This window comes from Chrysemys picta, chromosome 2, assembly GCF_011386835.1.
Source record: "Chrysemys picta bellii isolate R12L10 chromosome 2, ASM1138683v2, whole genome shotgun sequence".
NCBI lineage: Eukaryota > Metazoa > Chordata > Testudines > Emydidae > Chrysemys > Chrysemys picta.
In genome coordinates, this window is record NC_088792.1 from 113,927,619 (window position 1) to 113,944,770 (window position 17,152).

The window sequence follows — 17,152 nt, forward strand, 5'->3', positions numbered from 1 at the left end:
CAGAGCAACACCATTTTTCTCTGAACTTTTTCTAGAATGTTTTTTCCAATATTTGCCCAGTTCTAGTGATAATTATGAAGTCCTACCTACATGGTTACAGGTTTGTTACAGTGTACAATGTTATAAATATATTGTTTTTAAGAATCTAGAAGCAAATAGAAAGAGTGCTTTTTATTAAAAACTAAATTCAACTACCCAAGCAAGAGAATTCCTCTAAACTACACAGACAAGTTTACAGAAACTCTACACATTCAACCTCTCCAACAGCTTATTGAGTGATCCCGCTCTATCATTGAAACACAAGACAGACGCATTATGTCATCAGAATGCTCTCAATGGCTGATCAGTGAACCTGTTACTGACACTGCTGACACATGTTTAACTCCTTTGTAGATATCACATGCTCTACAAAACCAGAAAGAGACATCCTGAAATCACTTAACTAGTAATTTGGGCTTCTAAGCTACCTCAGACTCCAGTGCCACTGGAATGCTGAAAGGGGAGCAATCTGCATCAACCAGGAGCACCAGGTTTGTATAATTTTTATGGTGCCCAGAACAGGTCCAAGTCCCGCCCCCGCTCCCACCCCCACCCACCTTGTAAGCCAATATATATTTTTTAAAATAATGTAAAAATGTGAGGGGAGGGGGGGCGGTGATAAGGGGTTTGTGGTGTGGGAGGGGGCTCAGGGCTAGGGCAGAGGGTTAGGGTGTGGGGTGATGGGTGTTGGGTGGGGCTGGGGATGAGGGGTTCATGATGCAGGAGGGGGCTCAGAGCTGGGGGCAGAGGGTTAGGGTGCGGGGGGATGAGGGCTCTGGCTGGGGATGAGAGGTTTGGGAGGGTCTCAGGGCTAAGGCAGAGGGTTGGGGTGCGGGGCGTGAGGGCTCTGGCTGGGGGTGCGGGCTCTGGGGTGGGGAGGGGCTGAGGATGAGGAGTTTTGGGTGCAGGCAGGCTGCCCCGGAGTTGGGGCCAGGGAGGAGGACTCCCCCCAGCCCTCTCCCCACTGGCAGCAGCGAGCTCTGGGGAAGGGGCCTCCCTCTCCCCCCTGCACCACATTCACCTCGCAGCACTGTCACTGCACATGTTTCTAGGGCCCCTCTCAGGTCCAGGAAGCCCCCTCGCCTCCCCTGTGGTGGGTGCTGGGATGGGGGCTGCCATCACATGTGCACCTCCTCCCCTCCTGCTGCCCCTCACTGGGGGTGGGGGATGGGGCTGCCCTTGCCCAGGGGGGGCAGGAGCGGTGACTGCAGGTGGAGGGGCCCCTGTGCTGGTGGAGGGTCCCACCAGAAAAGGGACGGGTCTAAGACAGCCTGCCCTGGCTCTAGTGGATGGAGGCGCTAGGACCCTGTGGCAGCAGTTGATGCCGGGAGCCAGCAGAGCAGAGCGCAGCACGGAGCTGCAGGGGGCAGCCACGGGCTTGAGGCAGGGACATTCTGGGGCCCGAGGGAGGTACGTGGGGGCAGCAAGTGGGGGCCAGGGGACACTTGGGGGAGGCACACGGGGGCAGCAGGCAGGGCCGGGGGAGAGACCCAGCCCCAAACATTGGTGGAGCCGGGTCTCCAGGCCTTGAATATTGCTGGAGCCCGGGCACCACAGACCCATATAACTTACCACCTGTGGCATTGACATGTGGTAACTGCAAAAATCACATGTCAAAGGTAGATCTTAGCAAACTTAAATGTCTGTCTAAATATTTGTGTGAATACTGATATTTCTAAGTGTGTTCACATATTTAATACAGGAAAAGTGTTATCATTTTCAACAGCGAGCACAACTATTTTAAGCAAACTAGGGCATGGCATATTGGAGGCCATAGCATATTCCTTCTGCTTTCCCGATCAGGCACCAAGAACAGCTTCCTGGAACATCAGGAAGTACAAAAGTATTCTTTAGGGCTGTCTATTAATTGCAGTTAACTCACACAATTAACTCAAAAAAATTAATTGCGATTAATCGCACTGTTAAACAATAGAATACCAACTGAAATTTATTAAATATTTTTGGATGCTTTCTACATTTTCAAATATATCAATTTCAATTACAACATAGAATACAAAGTGTACAGTGCTCACTTTATTATTTTTATTACAAATATTTGCACTGTAAAAATGATAAAAGAAAGTATTTTTCAATTCACCTCATACAAGTACTGTAGTGCAATCTCTTGATCATGCAAGTGCAACTTACAAATGTCGTTTTTTATTACATAGCTGCACTCAAAATCAAAACAATGTAAAACGTTAGAGCCTATAAGTCCACTCAGTCCTATTTCTTGTTCAGACAATCACTAGGAGAAACACGTTTGTTCACATTTATGGAAGATAATGCTGCCCACTTCTTAATTACAATGTCACTTGAATGTGAGAACAGACATTCATATGGCGCTGGTGTCGCAAGGTATTTATGTGCCAGATATGCTAAAGATTCATATGCCTCTTCATGCTTTAGCCATCATTCCAGAGGACATAATTCCATTTAAAAAAAAAATTACATTTGTGACTGAACTCCTTGGAGGGGAAATTGTATGTCTCCTGCTCTGTTTTACCTGCATTCTGCCATATATTTCATGTTATAGCAGTCTCTGATCGTGACCCAACACATGTTATTTGTTTTAAGAACACTTTCACTGCAGATTGCAAAGAAGGAACCAATGTGAGATTTCTAAAGATAGTGACAGCACTCAACCCAAGGTTTAAGAATCTGAAATGCCTTCCAAACTCTGAGAGGGACAGGGTGTGGAGCATGCTTTCAGAAGTCTTAAAAGAGCAACACTCCAATGTGGAAACTACAGAACCCAAGCCACCAAAAAAGAAAATTAACCGTCTGCTGGTGGCATCTCACGCAGATGATGAGAATTAACATGCATCAGTCTGCACTGCTTTAGATTGTTATCAAGCAGAACCTGTCATCAGCATGGACACACGTCCCCTGGTATGGTGGTTGAAGCATCAAATGACATATGAATCTTTAGCGCATCTGGCATGTAAATATCTTGTAGCACCAGCTACAACAGTTTTCAGGGTAGCAGCCATGTTAGTCTGTATCCTCAAAAAGAACAGGAGTACTTGTGGCACCTTAGAGACTAATAAATTTGTTAGTCTCTAAGGTTCCACAAGTACTCCTGTTCTTTTTGAAGCTACAACAGTGCCATGCAAACACCTGTTCTCACTTTCAGGTGACATTGTAAACAAGAAGTGGGCAGCAGCATCTCCTGCAAATTGTAACCAAACTTGTTTGTTTGAGAGATTGGCTAAACAAGAAGTAGGACTGATGGGACTTGTAGACTCTAAAGTTTTACATGGCTTTATTTTTGAACACAGGGTTTTTTTTGTACATAATTCTACATTTGTAAGTTCAACTTTCATGATAAAGAGATTGCACTACAGTACTTTTATTAGGTGAATTGAAAAATGCTATTTCTTTTGTGTTTTACAGTGCAAATATTTGTAATAAAACACAAAGTGAGCATTGTACACTTTGTAGTCTGTATTGTAATTGAAATCAATATACTTGAAAATGTAGAAAACATCCAAAAATATTTAAATAAATGGTATTCTATTATTGTTTAACAGCGCAATTAATCGCACTATTAATCGAGATTAATTTTTTTAATCGCTTGACAGCCTTAATATTCTCATATTGAGAATAGCAAAAGGACCAGCAGCACAATCTACCAGTTTGCTCCCACCACTTCTGAATACTAAAGAACATCTGACTAGTCTAGACCGTGTCTCATTAGAGTAGAACAGAGCAGGACAACTGTGGAAGAGGTTGTGTATGTGTGCGCGCACACGTACACATGCAGTGAAACTTTTACTACCATGGGAGAAAACACATTGCTGTTTTGGGAATTAAGAAATTGATTACAGTCCATTCCAGCAAAAGTTGGTGTTGTCTACCTGACTGGCCTACCAATCAGTGTATATTCAGAGTGCATTTAATGCTGCTGGTGACATTATTACAGGCAGAAGGGTTTTACACAGTGAAATCAGTGTTGAGTGTCTCACTTGTTTAAAGATGAGCCTACAAAATTTTACTGGATTTATCCATTTGCTTCTCTGCCCCTCTCATTTACCCACAATGCTGGTAACTGACCAGAGAGAAAAAAGGAATTGACAACAGTGGGGGTGGGGGTTGTCAATTACTTTTCCTTTTCTTTTTGAAACAACTGTATCACAGTTAGCTTATATGAGGAAATTTTTTAGTATGTGGTCAAGCAATCTGATCTCAACTTCTAATAGGTGAAGGGAAGAGTAAACCTACGTACCTATCGTTTTACTCTGCTCCTTAGACAATGAGAGGAGGAGAATGAGAAAAATACAAGGATTCAGAATGGATTTTTTTTTCTTATTAATATTTCACCACCAGCAACCCAGATTTTAAAGTTTATACAACAGTTCCTTAGAATTACTTCATTACCACATGTACATACTGGGCAGAACACAGTGGATATTTATGGAGGAAAAGTCAATCATGTTTGATTAAAAAAAAACAATTTATTGGTGGAGAAAAAAGGAGAGGAGAGAGATGCTCTCTCTCTAACATGCAAAATTAATTCCCTATCCCAATTCAGATAAAAGAGATACAAAACAGTAAGCAATACTGTCATATAGTTTATGGTATCAGTAAGTAGAAAGTAAATGCAGTGCAACCAAGAAGCAGTTACATGGTACTTTATTACTTCATTCATATTGACTGAAAAGGAAATGTTAATACTGTTACAGTGTTTTGCTGAGCTGTGAAATGGTGCTTTAGTATTTTCCAAGCTGAAAAAAAACAAATAAGTAATTACATGGGACAAATTATACCACATTTTAAAATTGTTGCAAGATAATACAGCTAATTACACATCAGGCTGTGCCTTCATTTGGGGATGGAGAAGTGTCTGCAGCATGCCAAGAAGTAAATTGCTTCTCTCCCTCTCTCCAGGCTCAGCCAGACAAACTAGTAGGGGCAGGACTTCTTGCTGAATATCGCTTAAATTTGTATTGTTGTTACTTTTCTGTCTGGTTCTGCAAGATGCCAAATACCTTTAACCTCCAATGAAATCAATGGAAAGTGAGGACCATTATCAGGAGGTGCTTAGTATCTTGCAGGACTGGGTGCTCAGAATAAGACTGTGACCAGCTGTGCTGATGGAAGCCTTCCCTCTTCTTGGGCCCCTGCCCAGTGTCGAGGTAAGGTTGCAGACCCTGCATTCCTCAAATGCAGATACTTCTCCTTCTAGCATCCTCCCAAAGGAGTCCACAAGAAGACAATGGCCTTGCTCTCCTAGCAGCCAGGGTATGGGCAGGGAACCCACTACTTCTTGTGCACTGGGAATCTCCAGGAGGAATTCTGCCTGCCTAAAGCAGGCGTATCTCTTGGAGGTCCCCACGGTGGGTCAGCTCTACACATCTCCATCACAGACTAATGTATATAAAGCATGCTTTTACTTCAGTACCTATAACCATGTTATCTGAGCACCTTATGATTGAGCCCCTTAACCCTGTGCTACCTAGAGACTATGAAGAAATATTTAAAGATATTAACTACTGGGTAACACCAATGTGTACTTCATTGAGTATTCCTCTATGGAATTTGAACTTGTAGTTCAAGCTTCTGGGTGTTTCAAAATGGTTTTTTAGACCACAGAACCATTTTTTTTAGGCCAGCGCTTCTGAACAGACACACAAGGATTCTGTGACATTATCAGCTAGCTGGGAGATCTGAGAATAGATCCAGTTGAAAAACAGTAAGTATGTCTGACCCCCTCCCCAAAAGTGAAAATATTTTGTTTTCTCAAAACTATTTTAACAACAACAAACCTCAAAATATTTGGGTTTTGATACATACTTCTTTTTGCTTGTTAGTTTTGAGTTTTCCCTTTCTGGTTTCCCGCCCTTTCTTTTCCCTTTCTTCTTTTTCTATTTTGCCATTGGGAGAAAAAGGGCAGGGAAAGAGAGAGAAAGGGGGAGAAACCCTTTGAGAAACCAAAAACTTTACATGTATTTATGTAAAAAAATAATTCTGCAAAGATTTTCATTTTCAAATATAGGCCTCTTTTCATCCAAAAAAAGTTTAGAATACAAATTTTCATCCAGCTGTATGAAAGATATATATATAGTGTCAGTTTTGCACTGCTCCTTGGTGTGAAACTAACTACCACTGGTAAAAAAACAGATGAGCAGCACAGACAGTCAGAGTGGTATGAAATAAAGCTTCTCTAGTTGGTTCTTTCCAGAAATACTTCAGTTAGGCCAATAGGAGAGGTCAGCAGATATAGAATATTGTTGTATCTTTGCAGATGGGGCGGGTTTGCGATAGGTTAAGTTCCCATTCAAAGAGGGAGAGTCACACACAATCAGGGGATTTTTTTCCTAGAGTCTTAGTCTATTTTATTCATCATTTTTTACTCTGAACAGAGCTAGCAAAAATGCACACCGGCACTTCCACTTGCAGAAACTCCAGCCAAGCTAGTACTGTGACCAGCCCTGGAGCTAGAAAAGGCAGCACCTTTTTCTAACCCTTTGGTCTTGTCTATGTTAGTGCAATTTTCCTCCAAATTTAAGTGGTGTAGGGCCAGTGAGCAAAACCACTTTTAATTAATTAATTTAACCTCCTGAAATTTTACATAGATTTTGCTTGCAATTCATTTTATCCTTGCATCAGTCTTTCACCTATTGCTTTTGTTTTGTTTTTAAGTGAAAAATTACAGTATTGAGTGGTGGTGTCAGAATGCAGGTTCCTCTGTGCCAGCCATCAGCCTCTTGACTGTACTCTGGCATTGGGATTATTTTGTCTGAGCTCATCCATGCCAGCTTTGCCCTCTCTTACCAACATCATTCATTTTATGTGACGTTAGAGAGAAAGTCCGTACAAAACCCAAGCTGTAATGTTCCATTGGTTAATATTACCAAGGCAACACAACAGATTCCTACCAACTCTGGGTCTGTGTAGACAGAAATGATATCCCTCTTGGCACAGAGACATTACTGTGGGAGCCAACAGGGAATTGGGAGCCAGCCTGAGTTTTCATCCGAGCTCAAAAAAACCCTTGCTGTGTGGCTATAGGCAAATCACTTCATCTCTCTGCCTTAGTTCCCCCACGTGAAAAATGGGGTTAACAATAATTGCCTGTGTGCTTTGAGGATTAGTTAATGTACAATTGTACTACGTTTTGAATATGTAAAACATTATATAAGTATGATGGCTGTACCCCTCGCTTGCAGTCAAACAGATAATGAGAGGTTTTATTTCAACAGGTAAGCATAGTCTGGCAGTCCCAGCTTCATAGATGCATTATGTTGTCAACAGATGTTGACTTGATGGGCAAATAAACCATTTGTAAATGTTACTACCTCTTCTTTTCATTCAGCAGAAGCTGGCTGCTCTTTTTTCACCCTCTATCTCCTTTTCCTGCATGTCTGAACTACAAACTACAGCTGAACTGAAATGTATTCCTCAAATAAAGGATTTGTCTTTACAAACAAAAACACATATTTAGGAAACAGTATAGAAAAGGGAACTAGAACACCACTACCAAATACGGTATAGATTTATTAAGGCTAAAAATAAAACCCAACCAACAAAAAACTGAAAATGTTTTTAAGCCAACTCTTCTGGGGAAATAGATCAGTACCTCAGAAATTACAGATGGGAAAAGATTAAGGCCCACATTTCCAGAAATATTTGTAAAGGGGCTGTTGGCCCTTTACTGGGAGTTTTGGATGGCCCTCTCCCAGTACCAAGAAAAAGGGGAATGGCTGAAGCAGAGTCAGGAGCCTGGGTTGACAAGTACAGTGGAAGATCTCTGACCCCAGGACCAACAGGGAGAGGCCAGAACTCCAAGTCAGCAAGATTGACAGGGCACACAGATCAATGAGGGGGTCAAGAGCCCAGGGCCCATCTTCTGTGTGAGCTGGGACTGTGTGGACAGAGTAAAGGCATGAGAGGGAGAATGTAGCAGACCAGAGCTGGGCAGCCAGAGCAGTGGACATCAGCCACACAGACAGTGAGCCAGGACCGAGCTCTAATGGAGAGCCACGGAACCAGAACTTGCATAGTGGAACGTCTGTCCTACTACTACTAAACTGGAGTCGAGCACAGTGAGCAGCTAGGGAGAACGAGGTGGGAGAGGCAGAGAGGGCCCAGTGGAGGGAGATACACCATACAAGAGGGCCTTGAAGGTCAGACTGGGGGGGAGGGGGGCGGAGACATGAACCCAACAGGAGGGCTGATACTGGGGAGAAGGGTCCCACTACCTAGAGCCTGAGAGTGTGTAGCCACCACCAGAGCAGGTGTCTTAGCCACAGTATCACTGCAGCACATGAAGCTCCTGGGAAGGAGGCCTGGGCCATATAAGGAATAGGCTGTGAGTTTTCTTGAGTTCCAGAGACTATTGTTTATGGTTTCCCTGGGCCCATAGTATAGGACTCCTCGATCCTTTAACCTTTTCCATTCCCCCCCACCACACATTTTTTTTTCAGCTGCTGTTTAATAAATTGTATGTGGTTTAAAATCAATGTAGTGATCACCGGGTCAGGGATGTGGCCAGTGAGGAGGAGGGTGTACCCCGGAGCAAGGACACCCTAGGACCCGGCCCGAGGGACTCACGATGAAACTGTGGGTTAAGCCCTCTTAGGGATCCTGGGTCCAGCTTTATCAGGGTTATGAGGACTCTGCCACATGGGGGAGAGAGAGAGAGAGAGAGAGAGAGAAAGAGCTCGAGGTCAGGCAGACATCCCAGTAAAGGAATCTGGATCGGGAACTAAGAGCCTTTCACCAGCTGGCTCCACCAGGTTATATAGAAGCCAGGAAAATTCCCCACAATAGTGGAATTGTTCCTTCACTTACACAGTTCCACTAATTTGAGATGCCTCCATTTCTGAGTGGTCATCTTGGGACACCTTAGTTGTCAATGGTTACTTGAAAATCTGAGCCTTAGGAGACCATCCAGTCTAATCTATATTTACTATTTCATAGTGTCCATCAATGTACTAGGTGCCTCACAGTGCCATGATCTCTTCCCTGCAGAGTTTACAATATACATTTCACCCATGACACAGTGCCAGGATGTCTCAATCACTGATGTGGAGATGGCAGAGACAAGGCATATGATTACACAGTTATTCAGCAAAGGTTGAACAAATTACTTTTTCTGTTCTTCTGTCAGTGCAAGATGGTCTACCAGAAAACAATTTCCTTGGGAGAGTGTTCAAATGCTTGATCTGACCATTAGAAAATTCCCCTACATGCCATGAGAATTGGAACAATGTACAAACCGTGAATTGCCTAGCAACAGCCGAACTATGTGAGCTAAAGCCAAAAGAAGCAGCAGTAGCCCAGTCCCAGAGTGGTGATCTCCTTCACAGAAAGTCACTTTAGCAGGTGAGAGAAGAAACCTCCTTTCATGAAGGAATTTTTTTATGGGAAGGAAGATAGAAAAACAGAAACCTTTCAAAAATGTGGGGTTCAGAAACTCAGGTTCCCTCCAGTTACAGTCTCTAGGCTTTCCAAGGCTTATGAAAGGAGGTGGCCATATAGAAAGCCAGGTGGCTTCCTCAAGGCTAGCTGGCTCAGCAGACCAGCTGAGGAACAAGTCACCAGGAAGCTTCAGTTCTGCAGGATTTGAGTTCCGCAGGACTGAAGCTCTGATGCTGTGACTCTTCAGGGCAGGACTGTCCCTAGGGTGGTGCGGGGCCCAGGACATAGGCACCGAGTTTCTAATCTGCTGGGGGCACTCCTCCCCAGCTCCACCCAGGTCCTGCCCCCACTCCAACCCTTCCCCCAAGGCCCCACCCCTGCTTCTTCCCACCACCTCTTCCCTGACTCTTCCTCACCCAGTTCTGCCCCCTCCCCCAAGTGGGCTGCACCCTTATTCCTCCAACCTCCGCACCTCCTGATGCTGCGAAACATCTGATCCACGGCAGGCAATAGACACTGAGAGGTAGGGGGAGGCGCTGATTGGTGGGGCCTGCTGGCGGGCAGGAGGTGCTGGGAGGAGGGCGAGGTTCTGATAGGGGGGCTCCTCCTTGCCCTCCCGCCCACCTGCTGCTCACCTCCTCACCCTGCTCCCCCACCTGCCTCCTGCCTCACCTTCCTGCCCGTGGGGCCTCCCAAAGCATGGGGCCTGGGGCAGTCATCCAGATTCACCATACCCAAGGGATGGCTCTGCTTAGGGGTTCTGCAGGAGCAAATCTTCAGTCAGGGAATCCCTGGTAGACATAACATATGTTTATGAAACAAGAAGCTTTGGCTAGTCAGACTTTGTTTAGTAGACAGGGGTTGCACCATAGTGATTTTAAGGTAGTAATCATTTAGCACAATTACTCATATCTAGTTCTTTTAATCTTTTCTCATAAGCATCTCTTTCCCAGTTCTTTTATTTAACTTCTCCGAATTCTCTCAAATTTGTCAACAACCTTCTCATCCTCTCATTGCTGTCTTGGCAGTGCTTTATAGAGAGGGACTGTGAAACTGTGGCTTTCCTGCTCTGTGACATGATGCTTCTGCATATGCAGGCCAAATTCACAACAGTCTCTCTCTTTTTGCTGCTATCTCACATTGGAAGTTCATGTTCAATTGGCCTTCTAGTTATCATTCTTAGGACTTTTTCCAATGTTACTGCTTTCCAAGTATCTCCCTTCTATTAAACAGCTGTGCATTTCTGTTTATTTTCCTCAGATGCATTAGTTTGTATGTTTTTCCAGGTTGTATTTTACTGTTATTTATTTTTACAACAGAAAAGTATTACTTTTTCTGCTGTAAGGCCCTTGCTACTATTTCCTGGTCCTTAACATTACCTGCAAATTTAATTTGTGAGCTATTTATTCCCTCTTTGAGATCACCATTAAAGATGAAAAAACTAAACCTAATGCTGATCTCCACACAGGGCCGGCTCCAGGCACCAGCCGACCAAGCAGGTGCTTGGGGCGGCACCTGGAGGAGGGCGGCGCTCTGGCAGGGCCGTGGCCGGGCTCGCCGCCCTCGCTCCGGCTGCGGCCGAGTTCGCCGTCCTCCCCCTGGCGCTCTGGCCGGCCGGGGAGAGCAGAGCCGCGACCAGGCTCACCGTCCTCTCCCCGGCGCTCCGGGAGAGCAGGGCCACAGCCAGGCTCGCCGTCCTCCCCCCGGCACTCCGGCCAGCCGGGGAGAGCGGGGCCACGGCCGGGCTCGGCGCCCTCCCCTGCCTGGCTCCCCACCGGGGGGCCGGGAGGCTTTTTTGCCTGGGGTGGCAAAAAAGCCAGAGCCGGCCCTGTCTCCACAGCACCCTTAGGCCTGGTCTACACTACAAAGTTAGGTCAATGCAAGGCAGCTTACATTGTCCTAGTTGTGCATGTGTCTACACTTAAATCTGTCTCCCACCAATGTAAGTGACCCCGTTATGCCGACACAGTAACACCACCTCTTTGAGCAGTGTAGAGCCATGGTCCATGTACTTAGATCAACGCAGTGTGAGTGTAGACATTATATTACTTATGTTGACCTTGACTGTCCTTCAGCAGCTGTCCCACAATGCCCAGGGGGCAAGGAGACCAGAGAGCTCCTCCCTCCCCTTTAAAGACCTGCAAATTTTTTAAATTCCTTTTCCTGATTGCCTGGCCTGGCAAGCACACCTATCAGCTCTCCATTATTGAGTGCAACTTCCCAGCTGACCATGGCAGCTACCTGCTCCAGATGTGCTCCAGCCTGGAGTAGACAGGAGATATTGCATCTCCTGGGCCTATGGGGAGAAGAGACTGTGCAGGCACAACTCCGAATCAGCCATAGAAACATCAACATCTACAAGCAGATTGCTCAGGAAATATGGAAGGGGTAGGATAGGGACCAGCAGCAGTGCCGTGTGAAAGCCAAGGAGCTGCGTACCAGAGGGCCAGGGAGGCCAACAATCAATCCGATGCTGAGCTTCAAATCTGCTGCTTTTACAAAGAACTGCATGCCATCCTCACTGGAGACTCCACCACCACCTCCATAGCACCATGGATACTCCAAGGAGCCCAAGTCACAGGCCTCTACCATGAACAGCGAGGAAGAGGAGGTGCTGGACAAGGATCAAGGAGGAATATGGGGGACAGGCGACCAGGAGATCCAGCTGCACAGTGAACCAGGACCTGCTTTTGACTCCTCTGCAGTCCAGCCAGTTGTGCACAGGTGAGCCCGATGCAGGGGAAGGAACTTCAGGTAAGTATGTAGATACATTTTCAGTTACAAGAATGGCACCTCCCAAAGTAGCAGGACACATCTTTTGATTTTCCATTCATTTACTCATGCTAGAAGAGGTAGCGGTACAACCAAGAGAGGCAGAGTTGATAACCTGCTTTTCATTCCCCTCTAGAGTTAGGCAGGAGGGCCATGAAGAGCAGTTTGTTTATGGACACAGGGATCTCTCTTGAATCCTCCTGAGAGATCTCGATTAAACTTTCTTGGACATACACTGCAATCCTCTGCCTAAGGTTTTTAAGGAGGGCTGCCTTACTTCTTCCCACTTTCCCACACCACTTAGCAATAACGTCTGTAAGCACAGGCTAGCAGCAAATGGGCCTGGGCCCCTTTGAGACACCACTAGCAGCTATGCTGTCTCTGCCTTTGTTACTCTCATGAGTGAGATATCAGTTAGAGTCACCACCATCTGTGAAAAACAGTGCCAGTATTCAGTGCCATTGCCCTATACTACTAGAATCACGCAACCAAGCAATTCCCTCCTCATTTCCCCAACCCCCAGCTGGTCGCACTCAACATGACTGGGGCTGTGACAGGCACCGCGCACAGCAATCCAAGCAGAAGTGAGAAGGTAGTGCTTAAAACTTTTTTTTGGGGGGGAGAGGGGGCAAAGGAAGTAAGTTCAGCATCTTAAGTTTTGCTTGCTTGTAGTGAATATGCTCACAATGGTACCCCTGTGTGTTTTATCTGCAGCTGCTGCCATTGATGCCTGCAGGGTCTCCCCCTCCGCACCTGCAGAATGTCTGCAGCAGATAAGGAGGAGAACAAAGAAGACACGGGATGACATGTTCAGTGAGATCCTGCCAGCCAGTGCTGCATCAGATTGTGAGCAAAGGGCCTGGAGGACAAACATTGCAGACAGAATTCTGGAGATTCTGGAGACATTCTAGAGACAGAAAGAGTGGAGAGGAGATAGTAGCAGAAAAAGGAGAGGGAGATTCACCAGGACATAATGGGGCTTCTCAGATAGCAAACACAGATGCTGCAGAGTCTGGTGAACCTGCAAATTCAACAACCTCAGGCTTGCTTCCCTCTGCAGCTCATTGAGAACTCAATATCAATATCCAGCCCCCCTTAACATTCCACGTGGCATCAGGGGTCACTGCACTATGCCTACCACTCCATCCTGGGGGACATTAAAGACAACCACAGTTTCACATACACAATAAAATTCTTCTTTATTAATTCACAACATATGTGGCCGACTGCTCAGCAGATCTGAAAACAACAGATTCCCTGTTACTGAACAGTGTCGCAGAGATCATACGATCATTCACAAACAAAATTAACAGGTGCATTGACAATGTTATAGTCCTACATGAACAGCAATCACCACCTGATTCCTACCAGGCCACAAAAGAGTAGGTCTAGGTAGAACACACTACACCACCACTGTACTCTGGCTCACTATTAAAATGGCCTTCCGGAGCCTCCCTGAGCTGTATGGCTCTGGGTCGAGCTCTTCTAATAGCCTTGTATCTGGCTGTTGAAATTTAGCCAATAGCTGCTCCATCTCTGCCCTGGTGGAAACTTTCCCCACTTTGCTTCACATATATTATGCAAGACACAGCCGGCAGCTATAACCATTGGGATATTTTTTTCCACTGAGATCCAATCTTGTGAGTAAACACCACCAGCATCCCCTCAAACGACCAAAAGCACATTCAGCTGTCATTCAGCACTTGCTGAGCTAAGCTGGTAGTTGAATCGTTTTTTGGTGCTGTCAGGACGGCCAGTGTATGGCTTCATGAGCCAGGGGAGCAAGAGGTAGGCTGGGTCCCCCAGGATCACTATTGGCATTTCAACATTCCCAATTGTAGTCTGCTGTTTGGGAAAGAAAGTCCCTGCTTCTTGCTTTCTGAACAGTCCTGTGTTCTTTAAGATGCGCACGCCATGCACCTTCCCTGACCAGCCCACACTGATCTCAGTGAAGCATCCCTGGTGATCCACCAGTGCTTGCATAACCATAGAAAAGTAGCCCTTTCTTCTGATGTACTTAATGGCAAGGTGGTCTGGTGCCAAAATAGGGATGTATGCGCCATCTATTGCTCCACCACAGTTTGGAAACCCCATTGCTGCAAATCCATCCACTATGTCATGTACATTGCTGTGGAGTCACAGTCCTGCATAGCAGGAGGCAATTAATGACCCTGCACACATGCCTCACAATAGCCATGCAGGGGATTTCCCAACTCCAAATTGATTCCCAACTGACCAGTAGCAATCTGGTGTTGCAAGTTTCCACAGTGCAATCACCACTTACTTCTCAACTGTCAGTGCAGCTCTCATTTTGGTGAACCTGCGTTGAGGCAAATTCAGCACACAGATCCAGGAACATGGCCTTGTGCATCTGAAAGTTCTGCAACCACTGCTCATCATCCCAAACCTTCATTATGATGCGATCCCACCAGTCAGTGCTTGTTTCTTGGGCCCAGAAGTGGTGCTCCACCATCTGCAGGTGATCCATGAATGCCACCAACAATCTTGAACTGGTTCTTGCTATGTCCTACAGCAATCTGTCCCCCAAGGAATTGTCATGTTCCCCACTCACTCAGTTCTTCTTGCGACTCTGAAACTACTCCAGGATCATGCACCCTGATCAATGCTCATGACAGCAGTGCAGGTCTGTGCAGGCTCCATGCTTCTGTCAGAGATGGTGGGCAGTGAGGAGGGCCACGTGGGCTGTGGAATTTTGAAAAAAGGCTCAAAAATTATGCAATGCAGATAACACTATGGGATGGAGACAGTTGCAAACTGGGAAGTTGACCCCATGCTCCCAGTCACTCCTGTGTGACTCGTTTCAGCCCCACCATGAACTGCCAGAATTTCCCAAAAGATAATGTGCTGGATGGTGGCAAGTTGCACAGTGGGTTACCTCCCCATGGTGCACCGCACTCTGCATAGATACAAGCACTCCTAGTAAGTATGCACACCACTGATGCAAGGAGCCAAGTATGCACATGCATAAGTGATTTACTAATTGCAGCGGCTATATGCCAACGTAACTTGAGCTGAGATGAGTTTGTAGTGTAGACATGGCCTAAGATACCTGTAGAGGAGTGGACTCACCCCTGCGGCGCCTCCTGCTGGTGACTTCCAGGAATTAGCTCGTTCCAGCTCCAGAGTGCCCTCTGCAGGCCAGTGATCCGCCTGTTCTCCGGCCCCCGTGTCCCTCCCTGGACCCCGGAGCCCTTTTACCTGTCGTGCTGCCCCCTGGCAGTACCCCCACAGTTCTGGGTCTCCCCCTCCCAGGGGAACCCCCACCCACTATCCCCACTTTGCCTCAGTCTTGGCTACTGCCCAGTCTCCATCTAGCCCCCATCCACTGGGGCAGACTGCAATATCAGCCACTCATCACAGGCAAAGGGGTTCGGACCTGCTGCCTCTGCCTACCCATGGGCTGCCCCCTGCAACCCAGTACCTAACAGGCCTTACCAGGCCTGCAGCCTGGGGCTTTCCTAGGCCGGAGCTCCCCGGCTCCCTTGGCCTTTCCCCAGCCCTGCTCCACTCTAGGCACTTAGTTAAGCTCCCTCACAGCCTTTTTATACAGGCCAGCTGGGGCCTGATTGGGGCGTGGCCCAGCTGCAGCCATTTCCCCAATCAGCCCAGCTTTTAGAGCTGCAGCCCTCTTTCAGGGCTGGTTTCAAGCCCTTCAGGGCAGGAGCAGGTGTCAATCCCGCTACAATACCTCACCCTAATTCAGTCTATGGCTCTTTATAATTAAGCTCAATTTACAATCCTTCAACTAGTTTTCATTATACAGAGCAGCATTTGGCCACTCTATTAATCACCACCTTTAAAGTGACCATGGAAGAGATATTGGGCGATGAACCACTGCAGCGAGGATCAAGCAGAGGTGAAAGTAAGCCAGTTCAGTCCAGTACGGCGTACCGGCAAGAGCCAGTACGCTGTGCTGGACCGCACCGGCTTCCGCGGCGGGGATTTAAAGGGCTCAGAGCTCCCTGCCGCTGCAGGGCTCGGAGCTCCCCAGCCCGGCAAGGCTTGGGGCTCCCTGCAGCCACGGGAGCTCCAGGCCTTTTGAATCCCTGCCCAAGCCCGGCTGCCAGGCTGGGGCCAGCATTTAAAGGGCTCAGGGCTCCCCGCAGTGGCGGGAGCCCCAAGCCCTTTAAATGCTGGCCCCAGCCCGGCCACCGGAGCTGTGGGCAGGATTTAAAGGGCTCTGGGCTCTCTGCGGGAGCCCAGAGCCCTTTAAATCCCCGCCACGGAAGCTGGTGCGGTCTGGCACGGCGTACTGGCTCTTGCCATTACGCCATACCGGACCGAACCGGCTTACTTTCCTCTGCTTGATTCAAAAGGCCCGGAGCTCCCGCGGATGCAGGGAGCCCTGATCCCTTTAATTTGCCCCTGAGTCCCGGGGGCTCCCAGCCACCTCTGCAGCTGGGAGCCCCGGGTTGATTTAAAGGCCCTGGGGCTCCCAGCCACCACCGGTGCCCCAGGGCCTTTAAATCTTGAGAGGCCCCGCCTCTTCCGGTTGAGGCCACGCCTCTTCCGGATGAGGCTACGCCCCCTCAGGACTCCGGCAGTACCGGTAAGTCCTGTAAGTTACTTTCACCCTGGGATCAAGTTAATGGTTTTGCTGTTGTATTTTCAATCACTTGTGCTGTGTAAAATAATCAAGATGTACCTCGGAGTATTAAGTAAAGATTGCAGCCACAGCACGAGGGAAAGATTCTGACAAACACTAATCTGTAGGGAGCCATTCAATGGAAAACAAATGGCACAGCGTTCTAGCGCTTGCATGAGGGCGCTGTACCTCAACATAGGCATAAACCTAAAGAGAAGAGTCCTATTTCCACACATTTCTTTCATGGCTGCAAATATTGGGGTACATCTAAGTCTGGATGGTTTTCAGGATCCAGAGTTTATACAGATTTAGGAAATCTTTAATTAAAACAGCAGAAGGCATGTCATCCTGTCTCCTTTAATCAGCTTG

The 17,152-nt window shown here is 47.1% G+C and overlaps 1 long non-coding RNA gene across 1 annotated transcript; it reads left to right on the forward strand.

Annotated features, from left to right (window-relative positions):
- The first annotated feature begins 409 nt into the window (after positions 1 to 409).
- LOC135981117 (uncharacterized) lies at positions 410 to 10,868 on the forward strand. Its single transcript, XR_010598082.1, has 3 exons — positions 410 to 530; positions 5,650 to 5,734; positions 9,016 to 10,868. It is a non-coding gene; the product is annotated as an uncharacterized LOC135981117 (long non-coding RNA).
- Positions 10,869 to 17,152: the final 6,284 nt, after the last annotated feature.